Source organism: Felis catus, chromosome C1, assembly GCF_018350175.1.
Source record: "Felis catus isolate Fca126 chromosome C1, F.catus_Fca126_mat1.0, whole genome shotgun sequence".
Taxonomy (NCBI): Eukaryota; Metazoa; Chordata; class Mammalia; order Carnivora; family Felidae; genus Felis; species Felis catus.
The window spans coordinates 194,358,960-194,382,947 of record NC_058375.1 but is presented as its reverse complement, the minus strand read 5'-3'; the positions used below and the strand labels follow the sequence as shown (position 1 = coordinate 194,382,947).

Below are 23,988 nucleotides of genomic sequence, written 5' to 3'. Positions count from 1 at the left end.
GAGTCTGAAATAGAGAACTTAAAAAAAAAAAAACAAAAACCCACAAAATCTCAATTTCACCAAAGGCCACTCAGTAGTCTATAATAATTTCCATCACGTAATCTATGAATGAGGCAAGCTTTAGATTGAGACACAATGGCTAAAGTCCATTTAAATAATGCTAGACCATACTCACTTTATTGTTTTAGAAGAGATTTGGCTTTCAGTAGGATGCTTAGTGTTTTAATGCTTTCTTGGCAGTAAAATTTCTAAAGTTCCATCAACTCAAGCTTCTCCTGTTGCAATGAAGATAAATTGCATTTTATATGCAAAAGCAGTGCCACCTAAACTTCTTAAAAGATAAACTTAAGTGGCCAATATTTCATTTTAGGACATTTTGACTTGATCAAAACAGATATTTTTATTTGAGCACAATATTTAGCCTTATCATTTGATTTCAATAATGGACAATGGAATCTGGACTATTATCTCTAAACAGAAAAGTATACAAATAGGTTGAAATTAATACAATTTAATTTCTTTAATGAACACCCATATCATTGTTTTGCCTCTAAAAATGTATTTAATACCAAAAGTTCTCATGGGGAACATCATAGTAAAATTTTAATTTTCCCTAAATCAACTGATTGTGAAATAATTTATTTCAACTACAAAAAATGGCATAGTTATAATAGGCTGTCTTAGATTATCTCACACACACACACACACACACACACACACACACACAACACCATGCAAGCCCTTTGTGAAACAGAAGGAAAACAAATTTCATGTGTTCATAAATTGTTACATGTACTATGACTCCATATTATTGTTCCCTGAAGAAATTGTATGCTACAGATTGCAAATTTTTGTTCAACAATAAATGATAAACATGTGCAGTAAATTAATGAGTGAGAGCTTTTCCTAGCTATACAGTACTCATTAACAAAAAGAGAATGCATAACTGAACGCTTAAACTTTTTTGCTTGTTTTTAAAAAGGGCCAAAGGAATATGGTATCTCATACAAACATCAACAAAAAGTGAGCAGCATATTGTTTAAAATACTGTTCTGCCAAAAGCATGTATACGCTTAAGGAAAGACTAAATTACAATTTTGAAAGACACGATGCCCAAATAATGAAATTTCAAAGCTGAGCATTACTTAATTGCTTTCATGTCAATGCAACTGATGTTGCATCATTCTTTCTAGCCAATAAAATTAAGAACACTTTTTCATATCAATTCATTACAGAATTTCACTGCTGTCCATTAACAATACAACACAGTAGTGTTAAAATTGTTACAGCAATAAAACATAGCCAACTATAAAGCCATTAACACTTAAAGTAATGTGAAAGGCTGATATTGGCATGATTAGTGGACCTCAAATTAATAGAATTTGTGTATTTACTTGTGAGTTTGCTTTATATGTAATAGACCTGGACAATTAAGTGATGAAATATCCTCATGGATATTCAGGCACTCTGCTTTATGATCATTTTGAAATGGACTCAAGATGGCTAATGATGATGTTGTTCAGAGCAATTTAATCAGAAATATTTTATATGAAACTGAATTAATTTGGTTCAGCATTTTCAGAATAGTCATTGACTAGCTAGTACTCCAAGTATTAGGTATATATCTGTGGAGTTAGTTAAGCAGCATAAAATGAAGATAATGGATTGACTTTACTAGTCAATTTAATTTATAAAAATAGCTGAACCATTTTACTTGGCTTCAGGTGAACAAAATGACAAAAATAGCAGTTGGTTATCCAAATTTTTCATTTTGGAAACAATCAGTCATTTAGATGTACCATTACCTGCAGATTTTTTAAAGAATTAATTTAAAGAAGGCTGGTGAGGACACAGTTGGGATGAGCATTTATGTTTAAGATAAGAGAACCTGGGGAAACTTGGTTCCAATCATGGGAAGAAACAAGGTAGTAACTTTTCTTCCAGATTCACAAAGGCCTTCTAGAAGAAGGGAACATGAGCAAACACTGGTATACAAGGAAAAGATTATTCAAGGCTAGAGGATATAAAAGGTAGGATCAAAGAAAGAGCCAAGATAGGGATGGAATGCTAAGGAGGAGGAGAATGTAACATAAAACTGCATGTTAAATGAGAAATATAGGTGTAATGGAAAATAAATTTTAATAAAAATAGTATTGGCACCTTTCTAATGATCAATGATTTTTGCAGAAATCGAAAGGAAGGAGGAAAGAAAAGAAAGAAGGGCAAAGTCAAGCTGTGTGATCTTATAAGTGAAATTGTTTTCTCTTTTTTTTTTTAATTTTTTTTAACATTTATTTATTTTTGAGACAGGGAGAGATAGCATGAATGGGGGAGGGTCAGAGAGAGATGGAGACACAGAATCTGAAGCAGGCTCCAGCCTCTGAGCTGTCAGCACAGAGCCTGACGCGGGGCTCGAACTCACGGACCGTGAGATCATGACCTGAGCCCAAGTCGGACGCTTAACCGACTGAGCCACCCAGGCACCCCAGAAATTGTTTTCTCTAAAGGCTTGTTAACATAACAAAAAAGCAAAATTAAAAAAAAAAAGATTTTGCCACTTCTGGTATGTTTTAATGGAAGTAAATTGTTTTCAACTTTCCCCAAAGCCACAGTACAAGTTAACCAACTGTAAGAGGAAATCCTGGGCTCTTTAGTTTGTCTAAATTCTCACAGAATTTCCCTCAAATGTATAAGTAAAAACATCACAGTTAAAATACTATCACTCAAAGGAAGGCTTGTTTCTCTTGAACAGGAAAGATAAAGTTCAAAGATTAGATTCAAAGCGTTTTGCATAAAACGTCAACTAATCGTGCTCACATTCTTTTAAAATTTTGATTCACTACAGAATGGCTTCCAATAAGCATCCTTTATAAATTTTATAAGGAAACACCTACGGCCTTAGTTCAAAGTAATGAAAGGGAGGAATATGAACAAAATATTATGAGGAGGTAGAAAAAAAGGACTTCTTCCTTCCCCACCCACTTAGACACAGGCTCTTCTCCATCTTGAATGGACAACTATTAACAACTGAGAATTTGCTTTCATTCCTCATCTCCTCTACTCCCACCCACCCACCCAAACTTTCCCATAGACCTTTCCCTTGATTTTGGTCCTCTGTCTACCACTTCTGACTTCATAGTTCTTTAACTGCTTTTGAGGCCTGGAATCAATTCCTGGGACAGATAATTCCTTGAGAATATCCAAAAAACTCTGAATTTGAATTTTCATGTGCTGTACAGTATTTAATGACATGACTTTCTACAGCTGACTGATGGAAGTATTTGAGGGGCTATTACTATTTCCACTATGTAGGTATGTATATGCACACACACACACACACACACACACACACACACACACAGTTATGTTTTGTCATTCTCCAATTCAAAAAATATATATGGAATAAAGAAGGTACGTCTACATTAAGGCATTTATATAAGTGATGCATAATAGCTTGTCTTTGAGATGCTGGGGCATTGCAGTCCCTTGCATTCTGTCATATCTGTAATACAACAGCTACTCATTTGAATGTCACCTCTTATAAAAGAAACAAATCCTTCCAACTTTATTTGTAAGTTTCTTTCCTCTTATTTTTATTTATATTTTTATATGAAATTTACTGTCAAATTTGTTTCCATACAACACCCAGTGCTCATCCCAACAGGTGCCCTCCTCAATGCCCATCACCCACTTACCCCCCCCACCCCCCACCAACCCTCAGTTTATTTGTAAGTTTCTTAAAGCCAAGGACTATGTCTTCCTTTTTTTTTGGTATGTCATTACATAGCCTCCCGTATGATACTTTGCATCTCGTAGAAACTTAATAGATGTGTAATAAATAAATAGGAATAAATGTTCTCCTAAAAGTTAATTTGTGCTGAAAACAATACTATGAGAGAATAGTAGTAATAGTAATAGAGAAGTCTAACATTCAGATGTGAGATTAAAATGGTGTGAAGGGAGGAGAGAACTGGTGAAATGATCAAAATACTGCCGCCTGTATAAGAGGCATACACTGAATAGATCAAGACGATGATGATAATAAAAGCATTGAGAGAATTAAAGTAGCAAAAAGAACTGATATATCTGAAAGAATCAGATGTGACTTGCAGACCTTAACAGCATCTTTAACTCATGTATCAAGAGACAAAAGAGCTTATGACAGCTTCAGAATGTTATCTTCAGGTTCACGCATCTAGTAATGACTTACCTAATGACTACTTTTAGCATTAGGAAATACAGTACTGACCTAGGGGTGCTGTTGTCATCTACTATAACTCTTATTTCAGATTCTTATCTTAATCTGTCACAAAGAAATTCAGCATTGAAAAGACTTCATGAATCAGAATAATCAACTTGAAAATTGAACTCGCCCAATTGGTTTCACATGGTCTGCCTCCTATGGATATTGATGAATAATTCAGGAAAGTACATATTGTCATGTATACATCTAATCAAACATAATAACTATTTAATTTTCAACTCCAATAATGCAGCTATAGTTCTCAAACAGCATAGCGGTCCAGTCTATTATCCAGTTGCTAGTAAAATTCAACACAAAATATGTGTGTCATAAGAAAACATGCAAAACATACAGTAACAAATATTTTTCTTCCTTTTCCCTTCCGATGTTTAGAAAATTTGCAAATTGATTTAAGCCAAAAGCGGTAAAGGAATGAAATAGTTCCTTCAGGCTCAGATTCTGTGCCAAGTTTCATTTCTGGCTGCATATTTTCGTCCAAGTTCAAGATCTCTGAAATACTTAAAAGAGAAAACATCTCTTTAACCTCAGCAAAGCAAAATCAGTAGAGGCTGCTATGGGAAGAGGAGGGCTTCTGCCTAGAGATGGGTGTGCTCCAGTGTTTGGTTTCCACTGAGAGGATGTCTGCTCTCTCAATGAATCTGAAGTAGCTACTACGATGAGGTAATGGCTGTTTCACTGGGTCATGCTCTCTCAGCACATTCTTTCTCTTTCTCCTCCCTGAGAAGGTGCTGTAAACAGGTCATCCTGAGGGAGAGTTGCTGCAGAGAATGAACAATTCCTACACTCAAAATTCCTGAGAGAACTATCTCTGCTTTTGGTAGTCTAGCCACAACTAGAAGCTGAAAGCAGCCCTGACAACCAGAAAGAAACAGGGTTACTTGACAAGAAAGAGGGGGGAAAATAGGAGAGAAACGAAATGAAAACTAAGGTTATAGGGGCACCTGGGCGGCTCAGTTGGTTAAGTGTCCAACTTCAGCTCAGGTCATGATCTTGCAGTTTGTGAGTTCAAGCCCCATGTCAGTCTCTGCTGACAGCTTGCTCAGAGCCTGGAGGCTGCTCCGGATTCTGTCTCCCTTTCTCTCTGCCCCTCCCCCGTTCACACTCTCTGTCTCTGTCTCTCTCAAAAATAAATAAACATTCAAAAAAATTTTTAAAAAGAAATTAAGGTAATCAAAACAACGCTTAAAGGAAGATCAATTTTTAAATTACTAAGATTTCCAGAGGCATATTAGACAATTTTCTACTTATGTGTAAAATTTTTAAAAACTTTTGTAAATTAAATAATATGACCGCAAACTGTGAAATGCTACAAATTAAAATCAAATAAATCATGAACAGATAAACAGCCTGTGCCAACAATCTTAAAGGCACCATAGCTCTGATAATATACAAATCATACATACAGATATAAACCTATGATAATCAAATAAAATCACCAGAAAATCAATGTTAAAACACACACACACACACACACACACACACACACACACACACAAATAAATATTCTTTATTGAAAGAAAAAATGCAATTTACCTTTTCTTGGAGGGACGATGCTTTGTGCATGAAGGGGAGAGGGTTGACTGAAACACCTAGGATGTACAAATTCATAAAGATTTCTACCTAAACATACCTATTAAACATGCCCAGTGAAATGGGTGTTCTGTGTCACATTCAGGTGAAAGGCTGTAATCTTCCTCTTGGGCACTCTAAAGGGCTTTTATTTGTTTAATCTATTTCCATTGCCAAATATATATATATATTTGCCCACAGTGAAATGACAGAGTGACAAAGCTATGCTTTACACTGGGCTGGTACCTGAAGTTCAAGCATGGGACATTTTGCATAATGTGGCTCACATAAAAGGCTTTGTTCTCCATCGCCTCACTGCGGCTGCAAACCTCAATTTCAGTTTGCAGTCATTTCCTCTCCCGGACCAACCATTTCTAAATAAATTACACCTTTAATATCTGAGTTAGTTCCTGCCAACATCCATTAATCCTTCTGCCTCACATTCAAAATTATATATCACCTGAGAATATTTTTTTTTGTTTTGCACTACAGATTTCATTCACACCATAAGCCCCAAACCCTCAAAGATAAATTTTAAAAGATTTGTCTTTTAAGCAGTCACTCTCTTCTGTATATATTCTGTATATAGTGTATTACATATGTGTAAGCGTGTGTGTGATGTGCACAAGTGCACGCATCGTGAGTATGTATGTGTATGCATTGAAACAAAAACCCTTCACATTGTGTCAGTTTTAAAGGTCTGTATCCTGGAATCATTGTGCTAAGGGCTTACAGCAGATGGCACACAGTAATTGTGATAAATGGGCTTGTTGCTAATGAAAGCTTTTTATTTTCTGACAAAAATCCTTAAGCCCTGACACCAAGCAATATAATATCAATTCCAGTTTTCCAAAGATGCTTTTTTCCTGACCCCATCTGCTTTACTCTCCCGTCCCCTCCCCTCCACACACCCAAACACAACACCTCCCCACTCCTTTCATACACTCCTTTAAATTTCCACCCTTAAACAAAAGACTACATTGGGGAAGGAGGGCAATTGGCAATGCGGGCCCCCAAAAGCCTTTAAAAATAAAAAGAATAGATGGACTGTAGGTGCAGCTTTCTCACCCCTATCGTTTGAAACAGAAATATTGTGTAAACGCTCAGGCTCATCCAGACATTTTTTTTTTTCGTATCCCGCCCTTCAACACGATCATAGATTTCTCATTTGCCTAAAATTATACTTATCAATTTTTTCTTCCAGCTGTTTTTGGAAGAATTACAAGGAAAATGATTTCAAACTGATAAGGCTTCTCTAACTCACTCATTCGTCAGTATGCAGTTCTCTGCAGCTAGATGGACAAAAAAATTCTCTACCTCGAATTCTCCACACCCCCCCCCCCACCTCCATTACCTTTGTATAACCCACTCCTCGTCTTTCTACAGCTCAGGTAATATTAGCTCTCAATATGGATATCCTAACCCGACGTAAGTTCCCCGGGTTTCAAAGTGGTACCTGACAAGGTCACACACTCTACAAATCTAGAGCCCAGGCGCAGCGCCCATTCCCGTGCTCAGTGGTGACACCTGGAGAGGCCGGGCCTGAAGCTTCCGCCAGGTGGGAGACGGGATAGCCGACCAACCTGTGCCGGCTTCCAAGGCAGAGAGGACAAGACAGCCCAGCCCCTTCTCCAGTCCCACCCGTTTCCGAGCTGAGGCTCCCTCTAGCAGAAAGCTGGGCGGAGGAAGGAAGGGCACCGAATACAGAACCAGAGGTGGCGACAGCTCTCTTACCTGGACGCAGAATCTGGATGCACCCGCCCTGGCTGCTGCCTGCGCTCACGGACCTGAGGACTAAAGGCCCTCCGGACAAGGAGAAAAAGGGGAGACGGGGCAGGGGAAGGAGAAGAGGGAGAAGAGAAAGAAACGGAAGGAAAGAAAAGGACGCGAGGAGGGAGGAGGAGGAGGAGGTGGAGGAGGTGGAAGAGGAGGAGGAGGAGGAGGAGGAGGAGGAGGTGGAGGAGGAGGAGGAGGAGGATGCTGCCCCGCGGCTGCCGAGAGCCCGCGCAGCCCGAGCGCCCGGCCCAGTCTGAGCGCCGCCCTGGCCCGGGCTCCCCTAGCGGCCGCCCCGCCCTGGCCCCGCCTCCCCGCGCCGACCCCGCCTCCCCGCGCCCAGCGCCCCGCCCCGGCCCCTCCTCACCATGCGGCGGCCGCTCGGCCGGGGGGCTGTGCCCCCGCCGCAGTGTCCGGGAACAGGGAGCGCGGCAGCCCCGCCTCCTGCCGCAGCCAGCCCGCCGCCCGGTGGGGACCGCGGGAGTGGCAGCCACCCAGAGCCTGCCGAGCCCCGGCCACACTGGGCTCCAGAGAATTCCCGCTCCGCCGCCAAAGGGAGACAGAGGCACCCAGCGGACCTTCTCTGCTCCTTGGGGGGGAGATAGGGGAGTCTCTATAAATACCTTCCTTTCCTTCCTCTGTCACTGTGAGGCGTGGGTTCCCGTTACCCCTCCACGGAGAAGGCCCATTGCACTTGCCTCCACAAACCTGACAACAGTTGCATTCGGAAAGGACAGAAAAATTGGGGGGAGCATGAGGACAGAGACCAACTTTTGTCAACCCTAAGGGAGCAATGGCTGTCATCAATCAGATTCAGACATTCATTTATTCATTCAACAAATGTTTATTAAAACCTAGTCTGTCAGGCACTGTTGTAGGCACTGTGGAAGCAGCATTGAATAAAACAAGATTGGCTTGCCTCCCTCCCCCACACTTTGGCTTCATGGATTTAATCTACCTGCTACTTAGCTAGATGTATGATCCAGAGTCCCTTCACTTAATCTAAATCTCAGTGTATGAATGAGGATTAAAAATATTAGCCATACCCCTCTGCCATGTTTAATATGAGGATACATTTAGATCATGAATAAGAAAAGTCTGTGAAGAATATGAAGACAAATATAAGAATAATGAATTAGCACAGAAAATGTTGACTTTGAAATGTCGCCATTAAAAATATCACCTCAAATACTTTTGAAAGTGATATGACCAACTGAGACAACAGATGAGTCTTTACCATGGAATCTTTCTAATCAGAGAACAGCACTTTATTGTAAGTAAGAGAGGTAAGATGCAACTCAGAATTGCTTCAAGCATCTATATCAAGTCGTAACAAGGTGTTTTTAAGGTCAGCCAAGATAGAGAGGTGTGGCTTGCACAGTTTCAACAGTGCTGATGAAATAGCACCCATAATTTGGTTGTGTCATTTCAATTATCCATAGAATCATAGACCATAGAATATTAGAGTTGATTTTCTCGGCATTTGGTCCAATTCTCTTAGTTTTCATATGGAAGACAGAAACCTAATGATGAGAGGCTATGAAGATTAAAAACTGTAACAGAGCAAAATCTGAAAGCCCGGCTTCTGAAGTCACACCCCATGCTCCATGTGTTGCTTCCCTCCGCCCAGCTACACCCCATGTCTCTGTGACGCTTGCAATGAGGCTGGAAGTATCAGGGCACACCCAAGTTGCAGGGAAGTTGGAGGAGTTAGGACTTTTCCTCAGAACATGGCCTGCGTGAGAAGAAGGACATCTTAGGAGACTGTGAAATGATATGAGGGATGGAAGGAAAAGTAAGAATCCTGCTACAGCGTTAGCGGCTGACAATTATGACCTAGCACACAGTTGCGGATGCTCGCTGAGAGTATCTCTTCAGTCCCACATAGTCCAATTATTGTTTCTCAGTTCCTGTTAATTCCGTACTATTTGATATAAGAACCACATTCCAAAAGGAAGGTGCTCCTTCTGTCTTCCCTCACTCCAGGCAGAATTCCCCTGAGTCTGCATCAACTCTGAGCCTCAAGTAGACAGATGCAGGGGTGCCTGGGTGACTCAGTCCATTAAGCATCTGACTCTTGGTTTCACTCAGATCATGATCTCAGGGTTCTGGGATGGAGCCCCGAGTGCTGGCATGTCAGCATGGAGCCTGCTTGGGATTCTCTCTCTCCCTCTCTCTGCCCCTCCCCAGCTCATGCACACACACACTCTCTCTCAAAATGAATAAATAAACTTAAAAAAATGAATAAAGTGGACAACCACAACTTTGGGCCTTGAATACAATCCTGCCCATCCTCATTGTCTGCAAACAAAAACAGAGTTCCAGTTTTACAATTAGTCTTGAAGTCAAGCATTGCAAGTCAACCTGAGTGGCTCAGTCGGTTGAGCGTCCAACTTCGGCTCAGGTCTTGAACTCACGTTTCCTGAACTCAAGCCCCACATCAAGCTCACTCCTGTTAGTGCAGAGCCCAATTCAGATATTCTGCTCCCCCCCTCAGCCCCCTCCCTGCTTGTGCTCTCTCTCTCAGAAATAAATAAATCTTAAAAAAGTACTGTTCTAGCTTTACAATTAGCCTTGAAATCAAGTATTGCAAGTCCTACAATGTTATTATTCTTTCAAAATTTTCAATTTTCTTTTGAATCATCTAGTTTTTTGCATTTCTACATAAATTTTAATGCCAAATTGTCAATTTCTATAAAAATAGTGCTGTTTTAGCATATAAAAAGAATTATTCACCATGATCAAGTGGGATTCATTCCTGGGATGCAAGGCTGGTTCAACATTCGCAAATCAATCAACGTGATACATCACACTAATAAAAGAAAAGATAAGAACCATATGATCCTGTCAATCAATGCAGAAAAGGCCTTTGACAAAATTCAGCATCATTTCTTAATAAAAACCCTCAAGAGTGTCGGGATAGAAGGAACATACTTAAACATCATAAAAGCCATTTATGAAAAGCCCACAGCTAACATTATCCTCAATGGGGAAAAACTGAGAGCTTTCTCCCTGAGATCAGGAACACGACAGGTATGCCCACTCTCACCGCTGTTGTTTAACATAGTGTTGGAAGTTCTAGCATCAGTAATCAGACAACAAAAGGAAATCAAAGGCATCAAAATTGGCAATGATGAAGCCAAGCTTTCACTTTTTGCAGATGACATGATACTATACATGGAAAATCTGATAGATTCTACCAAAACTCTGCTAGAACTGATACATGAATTCAGCAAAGTTGCAGGATACAAAATCAGTGTACAGAAGTCAGTTGCATTCTTATACACTAATAATGAAGCAACAAAAAGACAAATAAAGAAACTGATGTCATTCACAATTGCACCAAGAAGCATAAAATACCTAGGAATAAATCTAACCAAAGATATAAAAGATCTGTATGCTGAAAACTATAGAAAGCTTATGAAGGAAATTGAAGAAGATATAAAGAAATGGAAAGACATTCCGTGCTCATGGATTGGAAGAATAAATATTGTTAAAATGTCAATACTACCCAAAGCTATCTACACATTCAATGCAATCCCAATCAAAATTGCACCAGCATTCTTCTCAAAACTAGAACAAGCAATCCTAAAATTCATATGGAACCACAAAAGGCCCCAAATAGCCAAAGTAATTTTGAAGAAGACCAAAGCAGGAGGCATCACAATCCCAGACTTCAGCCTCTACTACAAAGCTGTAATCAGCAAGACAGCATGGTATTGGCACAAAAACAGACACATAGACCAATGGAACAGAATAGAAACCCCAGAACTAGACCCACAAATGTATGGCCAACTAATCTTTGACAAAGCAGGAAAGAACATCCAATGGAAAAAAGACAGTCTCTTTAACAAATGTGCTGGGAGAACTGGACAGCAACATGCAGAAGGTTGAAACTAGACCACTTTCTCACACCATTCACAAAAATAAACTCAAAATGGATAAAGGACCTGAATGTGAGACAGGAAACCATCAAAACCCTAGAGGAGAAAGCAGGAAAACACCTCTCTGACCTCAGCGGTAGCAATTTCTTACTTGACACATCCCCAAAGACAAGGGAATTAAAAGCAAAAATGAATTACTGGGACCTTATGAAGACAAAAAGCTTCTGCACAGCAAAGGAAACAACCAACAAAACTAAAAGGCAACCAACAGAATGGGAAAAGATATTTGCAAATGACATATCGGACAAAGGGCTAGTATCCAAAATCTATAAAGAGCTCACCAAACTCCACACCCGAAAAACAAATAACCCAGTGAAGAAATGGGCAGAAAACATGAATAGACACTTCTCTAAAGAAGACATCCGGATGGCCAACAGGCACATGAAAAGATGTTCAACGTTGCTCCTCATCAGGGAAATACAAATCAAAACCACACTCAGATATCACCTCATGCTAGTCAGAGTGGCCAAAATGAACAAATCAGGAGACTATAGATGCTGGAGAGGATGTGGAGAAACGGGAACCCTCTTGCACTGTTGGTGGGAATGCAAATTGGTACAGCCACTCTGGAAAACAGTGTGGAGGTTCCTCAAAAAACTAAAAATAGTCCTACCCTATGACCTAGCAATAGCACTACTAGGAATTTACCCAAGGGATACAGGAGTACTGATGCATAGGGGCACTTGTACCCCAATGTTTCTAGCAGCACTCTCAACAATAGCCAAATTATGGAAAGAGCCTAAATGTCCATCAACTGATGAATGGATAAAGAAATTGTGGTTTATATACACAATGGCAATGAGAAAGAATGAAATATGGTCCTTTGTAGCAACGTGGATGGAACTGGAGAGTGTGATGCTAAGTGAAAGAAGCCATACAGAGAAAGACAGATACCATATGTTTTCACTCTTATGTGGATCCTGAGAAACTGAACAGAAACCCATGGGGGAGGGGAAGGAAAAAAAAAGAGGTTAGAGTGGGAGAGTCAAAGCATAAGAGACTCTTAAAAACTGAGAACAAACTGAGGATGGGGGATGGGAGGGAGGGGAGGGTGGGTGATGGGTATTGTGGAGGGCACCTTTTGGGATGAGCACTGGGTGTTGTATGGAAACCAATTTGACAATAAATTTCATATATTGAAAAAAAATAAAGCATCTCACCCTTAAAAAAACAGTGCTGTTTTTTCAGTTAAAATTGTATTCAATTTACAGGTCAATTTTTGCAGAATTGCCGTCTTATCAATATTGAGTCTTTCAATCCATGAACATGGTATAAGCCTCTATTTCTTTAGATCTTCTGGAAGTTTTATAGAAAAATATTATTAACAAACTTTATTTCTGAGTGGTTTTACATTTACAGAAAAATTGAACAGAAAGTATAGAGAGTTCCTAATATACTTCCTTTCCCTCTGCTCAGACTTTCTCCTATTGGTAACTTCCTGCACAGATATGGTACTTTTTTTTATAATTGATGAACCAATATGGAGACATTATTATTAATAAAGTCTATAGTTTACATTATGGCTCACTCTTGGTGTCATAGTTTTATAGATTTTGCCAAACATATAATATCCACCATCTACAGTGTGATGGAAAATAGTTCGCTGCCCTAAAATTCCCCTGTGCTCTACTTATCCCTCCCCCCTTCTTCTGCTCCCTACTCAGATGTCATGTAGTTGGAATCTAATAATGCACAGCCCTTTCAGACTGGCTTCTTTGATTTAGCAGTAAGCATTTAAGATTTCCTCATGCCCATGGCTTGATAGATCATTTCTTTTTATCGTGGAATAGCATTTCATTGTATGAATGTACCAGTTTATCTATTCACCTATTGAAGGCATCTTGATTGCTTCTAATTTTTGACAATTATGAATGAAGCTGTTATAAACATTCAAGTTCATGTTTTTGTGCTGACATATGTTTTCAACTCATTTAAGTAAATACCTAGGAGCACAATTGCTGGATTGTGTAGCAGACTGTTTAGCTTTGTAGAGATTGCCAAATTATCTTCTGAAGTGGTTGTACTTTTCCACCAATAATGGATAAAAATTCCTGTTGCTCCACATCCTCAACAGCATTTGGTGTTGTCAGTGTTTCAGATTTTAGACTTTCTAATAGCTGTATGATTGTACCTCATTGCTGATTTAATTTGCAGTCCCCTGTATTAGTGACCCCTGTCTCCTGGTTAGAGTAATCGAACCATAAACTCTGAGATTTTTTTCTGAGGGAAAACACCAACTGGGAACTAGTAAATCTACCACCTCCATGAAGAGCAGTAACTGTCAAACAATGTAAATTGCCTGGGGTGGACGGCATAAGGAAAGAGGAGAAACTATCTAAGAACTGCACCAAGTGGGTATTGTATGTCCTGTCCATAATGCTTTTAATAGTCTTGTGTGACCAATAAAAAAGCCACATGGCTCATGGTAGATGACCATGGACTACCAAGAATTAAATAAGGTAGTACCCCCCTCCCTGCAAGCCATGAGGCTGTTCCCTGTATTGCCATCATCTTAGATAACTTGGCCATGGTCCTAGGAGAGTACTATGCTGTACTGGACCTTGCAAATGCTTTTTTTTTTTCAGCATAACCTTGGCTGCTAAGTCAGAGGATGAATTTTGCCTTCATGAGGGAGGGGCAACAGTAGACCTTTCAAGTCCTTCCTCAAGGCTACCTGCACAGCCCCACAGTATGTCATGGGATGCTAGCCAAAGATTTTTCTCTGTTCTCCTTCCCCACAGTAAAATGGGTCCATTACATTGGTGGTAAAATAAAGACTTGCCTCTGCTGCAAGACACTCTGCAGACTTTTCTGGAACATCTGTGAGCAAGAGGATGGACTGTGAACCCACAGAATTTCAAGACCCAGGCCCGGCCATAAAGTTTTTGGGAGTCTTCGGTTGGGTGGAGACACAGGTTGTCCCAGACACCACGATTCATAAGGTGCAAGCCTATCTGACCCCTAAGGACATGAGAGAGGTACAAGAGTTTGTAGGGATTTAGGGATTTTGAAGGACTTTTATTAGTTTGAAGGACCTGGCAGAATGCCTCCACATCTTATATAACTTGACAAAGAAAGGGCACATGTGAGACTGAGAATCAGTATAACAACCTGCCTTTGAGAAAGCAAAAATGTTAGTGAAGCCTATTGAAGCTCTGGGATTCCATCTGAGTAAGATGTGTTTAAAACTCTGGAAGGTGTAGGTTGGGCGCTATGGCAGAGACAGCAGAAGAAGAGAACACCCCTAGGATTTTGGTCCCAGCTGTGGAAGGGGGCAGAAACCTGAGATGCCTCCATGGAACAAGAGCTCCCAGCAGTGTACACAGTACTCCTGCAGGTAGAGCCTCTCATGAAGGAACGAGATGTGCAAACTTTCCTTCTTATCATGGGGTGGCTTAGGAATGTGTTCCATGGGCTCACTTCTGCTGTGGCTCAAACTCCCACTTTGACAAAGGCCGGTCTATTTACAGCAGAGGAGCACCCTATCCAACAGCCCACTGTCTCTAGGAATGCAGTGCTATTAGGCCCTGTAGAGTGTGTAGAATTTCTATATGCCTCCGCCACATTCCCGCGGCGGTCCCTTTGGCCTATAAAAGGGAGCAGAGGAAATTCTCCCTGAAGCATTGTAAAGAGAGGAGTCTAGTCTGGACAACTCATCCACATAGACTGCAGCCCAATACTGACACCAGCTGGGTAGAAACAGGAACAAACCACAGCAACCACTGGGCTGAACTCAGAGTGGTTTAGTTGGTATTCACTCATGAGCCCTGGCCATTAACCCTTTGCACTGACAGTTGGACTGTTCCAAAGGGTTTAACCCTATGGCTTGACCAATGGGAATCTAAGGGGTGGATGATCAAGAATAAGCCCTTTTGGGGTCAGGATATGTGGAAAGACATTTGCATTCCCCTGCAAGAGTCTGAGGTAATCCTCACTGTCTTCCATGTCCCAGCGCATAAGGGGCTGACACCCCTTGGAAGCTGATGCCATAGCTCAGGTATGAGACCTAGCAACTGAATTTTCAGAAGATGCAGCAGATTCAGTGTTAAAAAGAGCAACTACCATAGTGCCTAGGATGTGTGATGCATTGTCAAGGAGGAAGGATTAAAATACAGTGACTTGGTTAATATGGTAACAGCATGTTCTGTGTGTTCTAGACGACACCCAAGGCAACCGTCAAAGGAATCTGGAACATCCACAGGAATTCCCAACCCGTGAAGAATTGGCAAGTTAATTATTCTGCCCCCTTCCTCTGAGTGACAATTCTAAGTATGCCTCTGTTTGTGTGGAAACACTGGGTATGGCCTAACCTTTCCCCTTTTGCTGCACAAACCAGGCTTGCCACCATTAGGGGATGAGAGGATGCTAAGTACCATGTACAGACACTCTCATTCAGGAGACAATGACCAGGGGTCCCATTTCAAAGGCTATGATGTACAAGATTGGGCAAAAGAACATGACATTGAATGGAGGTTCCCTCTCCCCTACAACATGCGAGCAGCAGAGTTGGTCAAAAGGAAGAATGGAATGTTAAAGCAGCACACTGAATTACTAACAGGTAAAACCCACCTTGGGCAAGTAGTACTTTCTCAGGCTTTAACACACTTGAATGATCAGCCAGTAGGGCCTGTTGCTCTGTATGCCAGACTGGGGATGCCTGCCAAGATGTCCAATACTGTAAAGGGTATAGAAGTTTGGAGAAATAGCCAAAGTTCTGATTCTCACTGGGGTGAGGCTGTTGAGAACACCAAGGTCCATTACAGCTGGAAAGGGCATCATTGACTGGAATTTGCAACGGGACATCTCACCTGGATGGGGAGTTACTTGGCATCATTGGGTGAGGAGGAACTACTCAATCTCTACTGAGATCCCATTATCCTGCTTCAGGTTGGACCTATTGAAACACACCATACCTGGAATGGAAAATTCACCATTGAAAGGGGAGAAGGTGAAGTACTGGTCTGGTACATGCCTTCCCCAGTACATCTCCTCACTCTGAACAGTGTTGCTTCCCCTGGTCAACAGGTAGGGTATACACAGCCAGGTCAAATTCCTAAAGCTGTACCGCATTAACATCTAAGGATCAGGTCTTAGTGTAATTCTTATAGGAGGGGAAGACCCTCCCATAGAAGTTCCTACTAAATATCCATTTTTCAACCTTAGACTTCTGCTATTCCTATGGTATCCAGTCATAGGACAGGCATCTGCTGGAAATACCCACCTACAATAGGCCCAAACATGTGTCTGGCTAGAAAATCAATCGAGCTATTGGATATGTGGACAACTTCCCCCCTCTAGCTTGTCATGATTGCAGTGGTGGGTATCACCACTCCAGGGAGGGAATTGGAAGGCACTAAAGCAGTAAATTAAGGAAGAACAAGCTAGGACTCTTATTCTTAATTTACCTGGTATTACCAATACTGACCCAGAAACTTGGCCTATGGCACACAGTATCAACCCTGGGCATGGGGATTCCTTTGCTATCAAACTACACAGGCAGCCCATCAAACCGCTGACTGGAAGGGTCCTAAAAATATCACCATTGAGGCCATGAGTGGCTATGCTCAGATTTGGGATGTGTTCCTGTGGCTCACCTCAGGTTCTGCAGATTTGAGCACAAAGGCACCCTTATTGCAAGTTGGGAAGAGAAAAATGCCAAACAAAACCAACTCAATTATACCAAGAACATGGGATGCATTTTACTGGAACTGTGTAGCCGTTCTGTCATCTTAAGGATAGCCATTGGTTTGACACTAACTAGTCACATCACCCAGGTGTGTATTAGGTAGCCCTGAATGAATCCCAATGGTTGCGAGATATGAATCTTTGCAACTTTCCACCTATGTGGTTGGGCTGCTGTACCCTGGGTTTCCCCTGGACATAGGGGAGAATCTGTCCCATGGCAATATAACTTGCCAATCTTCTTTTCAGGGCCAGATGGACAGATTCTATTTTCTATTGGTATGATCATTTGGCCACTTTTTTCCCCTCTTCTGGCCTGAAAGATGTTAAGGAACACATAGAAAAAGCCCCTACTGAGTTCAGTCAATAATCTTAAATGACACCCTGCAAATCTTGTCTTTCTTCTCTTTTCTTTTTAAAAATTTTTTTAATGTTTATTTATTTTTGAGAGAGCACAAGCGGGAAAGGGGCAGAGAGGGAGACAGAATCCGAAACAGGCTCCAGGCTCCGTGCTGTCACCACAGAGCCCGACGCGGAACTCGAACTCATGAACTGCAAGATCATGACCTGAGCCAAAGTCGGACACTTAACCGACTGAGCCACCCAGGCGCCCCAAATCTTGTCTTTCTGCACACCAAAATGACTCTCATAAGAAAAGCTGTCCTCCGAAATAGTATGGTCTTGGACATTATTACTGCTTTGCAAGAAGGCATGTGTGCCATTATCCAAAAAGAATGTTGTATGTTCATACTTACATGAGTAGGTACACATACATGGTAAGTCTGCTAATGTATCATCTTGATTAAATTACTTGAGGTGAGGACACAAGTGAACACCCTGGGTGATCTGCCTCCCAGCCTAGGGCACTTAATAAATTAGTGGTTTGGATCATAGGGCTTTCAGCAGAAAAACATTGTTACTTAATTTAAAGATCATTATCTTTTTTTTTTAATTTTTTTTTCAACGTTTATTTATTTTTGGGACAGAGAGAGACAGAGCATGAACGGGGGAGGGGCAGAGAGAGAGGGAGACACAGAATCGGAAACAGGCTCCAGGCTCTGAGCCATCAGCCCAGAGCCTGACGCGGGGCTCGAACTCACGGACCGCGAGATCGTGACCTGGCTGAAGTCGGATGCTTAACCGACTGCGCCACCCAGGCGCCCCTAAAGATCATTATCTTAATCTGTGTGTGTGTGTGTGTGTGTGTGTGTGTGTGTGTGTGTGTGTGTGTTTTCCTGCGTTTACCTATACCATCACTGTGGTTTCTACTTCCAATGCAGTCAGATAGCTGCCAAATGAGTCACCTCCATGGTTAGTAAAACCCCTTGCTAACCACTCAGGGAATGCTGCAGACACGGGGGCATTTAAGATCGTAAGAGCTGGTCACTGGAGAGGTGAAGTGTTAGAAGAGGTCATCTAGAGGTCGTGACCGCCGGTTGACCTGTGAGCTGGCTATGAGCAATTAGAGGTTCCTCACCCCATCTCTGTCCTTGGAATGTACTTTCTGCCCACTATTCCCACAGTGGGAGAAGTTTTCAAGGATGCAGCTGTGAGAGAGCAATGTGTTGCTGAGACCATCTGAACCGAGGTGAGGCCTCTTATAAACTTTTTTTCCTGGTGGGCGAGCACAGAGATCCGTTCATCTTGTGGCCACCCAAGGCAAGCCTTGAATGTCAGTTTTTTTGCATGTTAATCCTGCCACCTACCAATATGAGGTGGCCTGCTTCTTTCTATGGTCTCTTCTTGTCCTCTGTGAACAGTTTCAGATTTCACGCGGAAGCTCCCAAGCTTCCCAAGTGAACCAAGAGTCATGTATTCTGTAAAGGCTTTGTATGTAGAAATTATAGAGAGTTCTCAGAACTCAATAATATGAAGATAAACAGCCCTCCATCCAAAGACTAAATATTTGAATAGATGCTTTACCACAGAATATATAGTAATGGCTACCAAGAACATAAGATGCTTAATAGCATGTAACCATTAGGAAAACATAAATCTGAACATGAGATACCATTACATATATGTTAGGAAGAATATAATAAAAGACCAACATTACCATGTGTAGTGTGGATATGAGGAAATTGGAATTGTATACATTGATGGTAATAGCATAAAGCCATACATTCACTTTGGGAAACAGTTTGTTGGTTTCTTAAACATTTAAACGTGCACTTACATATGACTAGGTATTCTACTCTTGGTTCTCTGCCCAAGGAAAATGAAACATATGTCCATACAAAGATGTTTATCTTCATGTTCGTAGCAGCATAATTCATAATAACTGAAAACTGGAAGTCACCCATATGTCCATGAACTATTGAGCAGATAATATAGTTCTACATTAGAATACTACTACACAGTAATGGGACAAAATAGTGATGTATGCAACAAGCAAGATAAACCTCAAAGACGTTTTTCTAAGTTAAAGAAGCTAGACAAAACAATTGACTTACTGAGTTATTTCATCCATGTGAAATTTTAGAGAAGGTAAAACAATAGAAACAGAAAGTAGATCGCTGGTTGCCTGAGGTGAGGAATGGGAACAACGATTAACTACAAACCAGCACGAGGGAATTTTTTTGTGGTGTTTTTAGTGTTTCAAAACTGTTGTTATAGGTGCACAACTGTGTAAACCTACTAACACTCATCACACTGTACGCTTACAGTGAGGGAATTTTATAGTATGTAAATTATATATCAATAAATCTGTTAGGAGAAAAATATGCCTTGTGCTTTTGCTAAGTGAAGTGTTTATTTAGTGTCTATTATGCCAATTTGCCCCGTATGGTTGTTTATATCAATATCCCTGTAGATTTTCTTTTTATTTGATCTCGAGATGAAGACAAGAGTATTGAAATATCCAACTGTAATTGTAGATTTGTCTATTTCTCCTTTGAGTTCTGTTAGATTTTTCCATCATGGTTTTTGAAGCTCTGAAAGAGTATACATGCACATATAAGGATTATTAGATGTTTTCTTGATGAATTATTCCATGTATTATGATTAATGTTCCTCCTTTCCCGGTAATACTGTTTTTGCAAAGTCCACTTTGTCTGAATTAATGTAATCACTCCAGACTTCTTTTGAGTAAGATTTATGGAGTATATCTTGCTCTACTTTTAAAATTGAGATTTAATTCAAATATTAATGAAAATTCACCCTTCTAAAAAGTGCAGTTCTGTGGGTTTTAGCATATTCACAAAGTTGTGCAACCATCTCCACTAATTTCAGAATGTTTTCATCACCATAAAAAGAAACCTCCATACGTATAGCAGTGTACTGCCTGCTCCCACCTTTCCCAGCCCCTAAGAAGTATTAATTTACTTTATGTCCCTATGGATTTCCCTATTTTGGACATTTAGTATAAATGGAACCATATACTATGTAGTCTTTTGTGCCTGAATTCTTTCACTTAGCTTAATCCATGTAGTAACATGGATTAGTTCTTCATTCCTTTTAATGGCTTAATAATATTCCATTGTAGGATATGCCACATTTTGTTCAACGACTGATAAACACAGTTGATGCACATTGGGTTGTTTCCACTTCTTGGATGCTGTGAATTATGCTACTATGCACATTTGTGTATAACTTCTTATATGGATATATGTTTTCAGTTCTTTTGTGTATATGCCTAGGAATGAAGCAGAAATGTATATATATGTATATATATGTGTGTGTGTGTGTATATATATACACATATATATTTATATATATGTATATATAATGTGTATGTGTGTGTGTGTATATACATACACACACATATATATCCCATACATCCTATAAATGTGTATATATTTATAGTTGTATTTACATTTTTAATAATTTGACTAACTGCTAAACTGTTTTTTTAAAGTAGTTGCACCATTTTACATTCTTACCAGCAGTGTATGAAGGTTTCAGTCTTTCCACATCATTACCAAAATTTGGAATTGCTTGCCTTTTTTTTTTTTTTAATTTTAGCCATTCTAGTGGGGGTAGAGTAGTATCTCATTGTGGTCTTGATTTGCACATCCCTAGTGACTAATGGTATTGAGCATTGTTTCGTATGCTTCTTAGCCATTTATATATGTTACTTGGAAAATCATCTGTTCAAATTCTTTACCCATTTTGAAAATTGAGTTACGTCTTTTATTGTTGAGCTGAAACTGTTATTTGCATATTTTGGATATTAATCCTTTATCTGGCATATGATTTGTAAATATTTTACCTGATTCTGTGGGTTATCCTTTCATGTTCTTGACATGTCCACTGAAACAATTTTTAATTCCAATGATGTCTGATATATCTATGGGGGGGTTACTATATTTTGGGGGTCATATGTAAGAATCCATTGCCTAGTCTAAAGTCATGGAAATTTTTATGTTTTTTCTAAGAGTTTTATACTTTCAGGATCTACATGCAGGTTTTAAAATTCATTTTGGGTTGATTTTTTATGTGGTATGAGATACAAGCTCAACTTTATTCTTTTGCATATTGACCACCAGTTGTCCCAGTACCATTTCCTGAAAACCATTCTTTCCCCATTGAATTGTCGTGGCATATTCTTCAAAAATTAATTCACAAAAAATGTGAAGATTTATTTCTGGAATCTCATTTCTATTCTACTGATCTGTATATCCATCTTTATGCCAATGCTATATTGTCCTGATTACTGTAGCTTTGTAGTAACTTTTGAAATTGGGAAAGATGAGCCACAATGATAGGACTTGCATTGAATCTATAGATAAGTTTGGGAGTATCACTATTATAACAATATTAAGTCTTCTAATCCATGAACACAGGAGTGCCTCCATTTATTTAGGTTTTTATTAATTTCTTTCAATGTTATTTTTAATGTACAAATCTTGCACTTCTTTCGTTAAATTTATTTCTAAGTATTTAATACTTTTTGATGTTATATATGTCGGGGGTTGTTTGTTGATAGTTAAGGGAATATAACTGAGTGTGTTTTCTGCAAATTTGCTGAACTCATTTATTAATTCTAATAATTTTCATCTTTTTTTGACTCCTTAGGTTTTTCTGTTTCAAAAAAAGTGTCATCTGCATATAGATACAGATTTACTTCTTCCTTTTTAATCTGGATGTTTTTATTATTATTATTATTATTATTATTATTATTATTATTATTATTATTTGCCTAATTTCCCTGGCTACAATCTTCAGTACCATGCTGAATAGAAGCAGTAAGAACATACATTTTCTTCTTGTTCTTGGTTTTAGAAGAAACTATTTCAGTCTTTTGTTAGGAAGTATGATGTTACTTGTGGGATTTTCATCAATATTCTTTATCAGGTTGAGGAAATTCCCGTGTATTAGTTTGTTGAGTGCTTTTATCAAAAAGGATGTTGAATTTTGTCAAATGTTTTTTCTGTATCCTTTGGGATGATTATTTGGGTTTTGTCTTTTATTTTATTACAATAAGTTATCATATAGATTACATGCTGGACTTATCTTACATTCTTGAGATTAATCACACTTGATCATATTGTACAATCCTTTTTAAATGTTATTGGATTTGGGGATGCCTGGGTGATTCAGTTGGTTAAGCGTCCAAATTCGCCTCATGTCATAATCTCACAGTTTATGTGTCCAAGGCCTGCATCGGGCTCTGTGCTGACAGCTCAGAGCCTGGAGCCTGCTTCAGATTCTGTGTCTCCCTCTCCCTCTGCCCCTCCCTCTCTCTCTACCTCTCTCTCTCTCTCTCTCTCTCTCTCTCTCTCTCTCTCTCTCCCTCTCAAATACAAACATTAAAAAAATAAAAATAAATGTTATTGTATTTGAATGGTTAATTTGTTGAAGATTTTATTCATATATTTATATTTAACGACTTGTTTTGTGTGTCTCTCTTATGGATAGTATATATTTGGAACAGTTTTTAAAGTACATTTTGTCAATATCTGCATTTTCCAATCAATTTACATTTAATATATTTATGGTAAGGTAGGATTTATATGTCATTGGTTTGTATATATCTTAAGTCTTTTTTGTTCTTCTATTGTCCCATTACTGACTTTGATAATTAAGTATTTTATATTGTATCATTTTCATCGTTATTTCTTTTACTATATTTTTCTGTTATTTTCTAGTGGATACTTTTGGGATTGTAATCAGCATCATAGTTTATAGGTATATAGTTCAGATTAACCCCAATTTAATTTCAACGGTATAAAAAAATGTGTTTCTTTTTTTTTATTTTTTAAATGTTTATTTATTTTTGACAGAGAGAGAGACAGAGCATGAGCAGAGGAGGGGCAGAGAGAGAGAGGGAGACACAGAATCTGAAGCAGGCTCCAGGCTCCGAGCTGTCAGCACAGAGCCCAATGTGGGGCTTGAACTCACAGAGTGTGAGATCATGACCTTAGCCAAAGTCTGACACCCAACTGAGTGAGCCACCCAGGCACCTCTAAAAACTGTGTTTCTATTTAGCATCATTTCCTCCCTTCTTTTTTGTCTTACTACTGCTGTACAAATTATATCTTTATACATTGTATTCTCATCAATGTAGATTTATAAGTATTGCTTCCGAAATTCTTTTAAATCAGAAAAGAGAGCAAAAGAATTGCAAATAAAAAATACATTTGTACTGTCTTTAATATCATCAAACTATGTAGTTATCAATTGTAGTATTCTTATAGTTTAGGTCTGTGTGTAACAAATTTTCTCAGATTTTATTGTCTTTAAATTTTTTTTAATTTTGTCTGTCTATTTATTTGTTTGTTTGTTTGTTTTTATAGTGTCCCAGTGTACTCACAC

At 39.4% G+C, this 23,988-nt stretch overlaps 1 protein-coding gene across 4 annotated transcripts in view; it reads right to left on the bottom strand.

The window, feature by feature from the left end:
• Positions 1-7,759, bottom strand: part of MAP2 (microtubule associated protein 2) — a 282,928-nt gene extending 275,169 nt beyond the window's left edge. For all 4 annotated transcript variants that reach the window (XM_019838577.3, XM_019838585.3, XM_019838575.3 and 1 more), the window contains exon 1: positions 7,568-7,759. The gene's annotated coding sequence lies outside the window, so the exon portion shown is untranslated. The remainder of the gene's footprint in view (positions 1-7,567) is intronic.
• Positions 7,760-23,988: the final 16,229 nt, after the last annotated feature.